Here is a 4965-nt window from a genome sequence, read left to right as displayed (position 1 = left end):
AAAGATACTAAAGGTAGGAAAGATTCCTAAAGCATGGCTCAAGGCAGAAATTGTCTTCATCCCGAAAGCGGGAAAAGCCTCCTACTCGACGGCAAAGGACTTCAGACCGATTAGTCTGACCTCCTTTCTCCTAAAAACATTTGAAAGAATAGTCGGTCTACATCTGAGGACAATCATCAACCCTCAAATGCTGTCAGACTCACAACACGCATACCGAAAAGGTAAATCCACGGAAACGGCCCTACACGAAGTGATTTCAGGTATAGAGAAAGCTCTACACCTTAAGGAATACTCCCTAGCAGCCTTCCTCGATATTGAGGGAGCCTTCAACAACGTCGACCCAGGAGCCATTACGGCGGCCATGACTGACCTGGGGGTGGACTGCCACTTGGTGATGCTCATCGATCAATTGCTCACATGCAGGACGGTGACATGATCAATGGGTTCGTCCACTCAGACAAGGTATGTAAACAGAGGCACCCCGCAAGGAGGTGTCCTGTCTCCCCTCCAATGGAACATTGCAGTCAATAAGATTCTATGTGACTTGGAGGGGGGTGGTTGCAAAGTAGTGGCATATGCAGACGACGTTGTCCTAATGTTCACGGGAAAATTCCCCCAAACACTCTGTGATCTTATGACCACAAAACTTTCTCGATTGTCAGAATGGACAAGAATCGTGCGGATTAGGTGTAAATGCCTCGAAAACGGAACTTGTGCTATTCACTAACAAGTACAAAACTACGCCACTCAACCCCCCAACACTAAACAAATGTAGGTTAACCTTTAGCGACAGTGCCAGTTACCTTGGGTTGGTAATAGACAGAAAGTTAAATTGGAACCTAAATACGAAAGAAAGAGTGAAGAAGGCCACTATGGCCCCATACACCTGCAAAAGAGCTAAAATGGGGCATGAACCCACGTGTAGTCCAATGGATATACCAAGCTGTTGCCAAACCAATACTGCTCTACGGAGTCACAGTATGGTGGCCGGCTCTGTCAAAAAAGACAATCACCGCTTAACTGGCAAAGGTCCAACGAACGCATCAGTGGCGCTCTCCGCACCAGACCAAATGATGCACTAAATGCCATCCTATGCCTGCAGGGCATAGACTTTACAGGGAAGGAACAGGCAGCAAGGGCAGCAATACGTCTGCGAGATTCGGACCTATGGACGTCACGACCATATGGTCACTCAGCGATCCTTAGGGACACTAATATAATACCTCATAGGACTGATTATTGCGTTCCCAGAGAGTACACAGACATCCCCTTCGAGGCTAAAATCCCCCCCCCAGAGAGGAATGGCTCGAGGGCACACCAGGCCCAACGGGGGCCATAAACTTCTTTACTGATGGATCCAAGCTAAACAACAAAGTTGGCGGAGGAATCTACTCCAGGCAACTAAATATGAGGCATTCCTTTCGCCTTCCAGACCACTGCAGTGTCTTCCAAGCGGAAGTCATTGCTATAAATGAAGCGCTAAGATGCCTTCAAGAGATCTCCGTCGCGGCTACTCACCTCAACATCTATAGTGACAGCCAGGCGGCACCAAAAGCACTAAACGCGATTTCGTCGAATTCGACCACAGTGGCAGATTGTCGCAAATCTCTACACGAGATGGCAAGGCAATATGTTATTAGCCTAATATGGGTCCCGGGACACCAGGACATCGAAGGCAACTGCATAGCAGACGAGTTGGCCAGATCTGGCACTACACTCCCCCTTAATCAAGATAAGGAGGAAATACGTATGCCAATGGCCACTTGCAAGCTCAAAATAAAGGAGTACTATACCCTGCAAACAACCAACAGATGGCAAATGTTCAGGGGCTGTCGCATCACTCGACAAACGTGGCCAGACATCTCGAGAAAACGCACCGCTGAACTATGCAAACTAAGCAGACATAGGTGCAGCATAGTCATTCGCTCTCTTTCAGGGCACTGGCTAATAAGCAACCATGCGAATAGGCTGGGTGCCCCCTACAACGACTTCTCTCTTAGCTGTAGAGACGAGGACGAGGAGGAGACAGAAGAACATCTGTTCTGCTCCTGCCCGGCTCTCCGTAGAAGGAGGTTAAAATATTTGGGCTCACCTTTTCTTAACGACATTTAAGAAATGGCTACTATAGGCCCCAGGAAGAAAGCAAACTTTGTGAGAGCATCTGGATGGGAGCACTGTTGACACCGTGACAAACGGGAGGAGAAGAGCAAAGATCCAAGCGGAATCACCACGGGCCGAAACCGGCCTAGGTGTGTTGGGAATGACGTATGTCTGTCCGTCCGTCTTGTTGAGCACCTGGATCTCATAGTCTATTAAAGCTAGCGCCACCATTCCAGTTGGCTGTATGCTCGCACTATTGCAAGGGTAAGTTAATAGTTTTGCTCCGCCCCTTTCCGCCCCCTAAAGTCCGAAAAATTGCAGTACCCACAATTTTGAATATAAGAGAAGACTAAAACCGCAATTCTGTAAAAAAAAGATACATCAATCAGATGCCCGAATTAAGATTGGCTCAGATCATTATTATAGCCTGAGTGCAAAAATGCATTTGCGTTGGCTTTCCCCCCAGCCCTTCAAACAGCTTTGCTTATGATTGCTTATTGTAAAATGTAAAATTGGAAACAATTATAATGCAACATATGTTTGTACATATGTGCATATTTATCACACACTTAGGTAACGTTTGTAACATTTCATGTACCTACATATGTATGTATGTATGTATGTACACACATATTTATATACATACTAGCTGACCCGGCGAACTTCGCACCGCCTAACAGTCAATGAATGTCGTGTTACTTTTTAGCTGAACTAATTTAGGCTTTGATGAACGTAAAACAATGATACGAAATAATATGTTCACATAGATAGAAACAAAAAAGTACCAACTTGATAGCGCGTGATTTCATCGTTGGTATTGGATGTTTGGCACTTGGCATGCGCTCTAAAGCAGCCTTGCACAGCCTGACCAATGCATGATGTTCATGAAGCATTGGCTGTAGATCTTGGAGAATTGCTCTCTTCGCAGCTGTGTTGATCCCTTGACGCCTGTCAAGTTGTTCTTCCATATTGCCCATATTGCAAGAATTTATGCTGTGCATCTTCTATAGGTTGCAATGATCCAATGCGATGGTAATACGATTTTCATTCAAGCACTGTGGTAAACGACATTCTTTGTTTTTTGGTCAGGCGCAAGAACAAATAAAGCGGATGGTTTGCCGACACGTGAGCATGCCACTTACAATTGACCATGAGAAAAACATTCATTTTCTAGATTGAGGCCACAAATAGTCAAGGATTGGCCGTGTGATTTGTTGATCGTCATGGCGAAGGCAAGACATCCAAGGAGTTTAAAAATTCAGTTGGATAATTAGTGGCTTCTTCTTCGTTTGTTACACAGTCGATAGATTTGAATGAATTTAGAGTACCTACCATTTGATTTTGAATTATAAGATTGAGGTCATCTACATCTTTATTTTTAGCGTCCAAAATTGCTCGCTCACTTAACCATTTAGTATTTTTGTGGTTAGCAATGATATCCGGGAATACGTTGTTGATAAGCTCGTCTTTTGATGATACGAGATTGCAAAAATTTGGAGGAAATTAAATCAAACCGCTCGATTTGTCAACAGGAACACGGCCATTACCGATAGTCAGCAATTGCTTCGAGAAATCATCAGCAGATAGATCCTTCAACAAAGCAACTCTCATATTTACAGACAGTTGAAGTTTCTTTACATATCGCGACAGATTTTATGCTTTGAGGCAAGCGTTTATTTCGTCTGCAGCAGTAGATCTTGGAATGACTGGCAGTGTTTGTCGGAAATCGCCAGATAATAAAATCATTGCACCACCAAAACATCTCGAGTCATTGCGCAGATCTTTTAATGTTCGGTCTAGTGCTTCCAATGCGCGTTTGTGCGCCATTGTGATTCCTTGAGTCACCCTGCCAAATGAGATTGCCTATTAAAAGCATTAAATATGAAGAAGTTTTGACAGAAATCAAATGCTTGAACAATAAAAAAGCACCAGGCCCTGATAAAATAGACGGTATCACCCTAAAAAGTTTACCACCAAAATGCATTCGGTTTCTCACTCTTATATATAACGCGATTCTCAGACTAGACCACTTTCCAAGTCAATGGAAATGTGCAGAGATCGTTATGATCCTAAAGCCAAACAAAATAGAATCGGAATTGACTTCATACCGTCCCATTAGTCTGTTGACAATTTTCTCGAAAGTGTTTGAAAAAATACTATTGAAGAGAATGTTGCCAATTTTGGACGAAATTTCCATCATTCCTGAATACCAATTCGGATTCAGAAGGGGTCACGGGACCCCTGAGCAATGTCACAGGATTATTAATGATATAGTTTCGGCATTTGAAAACAAAAAATACTGCACTGCTGCATTTCTTGATGTTCAGCAAGCGTTATTGTACAAGATAAAGAAATAGCTACCTGGTCCGGTAGCAGAAAAACGATGCTTCATCACTACTTCTCATCAACGCAGGCGTCCCACAAGGAAGCGCATTGGGACCAATTCTTTACACCCTATATACGGCCGACATGCCAGTAACAAACAACTGCCCTGTTGCAACATATGCTGATGGTACAGCCGTTTTAGCCACAATCACATCTATAAATGAAGCTTCCGAACTTCTGCAAAATGAGCTAAGCCTAATTGAAGACTGGTTCCTTCAATGGAAAATTAGAATCAACTCCACACAGTATGGTGGCCGGCTCTGTCAAAAAAGACAATCACCGCTTAACTGGCAAAGGTCCAACGAACGCATCAGTGGCGCTCTCCGCACCAGACCAAATGATGCACTAAATGCCATCCTATGCCTGCAGGGCATAGACTTTACAGGGAAGGAACAGGCAGCAAGGGCAGCAATACGTCTGCGAGATTCGGACCTATGGACGTCACGACCATATGGTCACTCAGCGATCCTTAGGGACACT

Source organism: Drosophila guanche, unplaced genomic scaffold (genome assembly GCF_900245975.1).
Source record: "Drosophila guanche unplaced genomic scaffold, DGUA_6, whole genome shotgun sequence".
NCBI classification, from domain to species: domain Eukaryota; kingdom Metazoa; phylum Arthropoda; class Insecta; order Diptera; family Drosophilidae; genus Drosophila; species Drosophila guanche.
The sequence above is the reverse complement of the archived record's forward strand: the minus strand, read 5'-3'. Positions refer to the sequence as shown.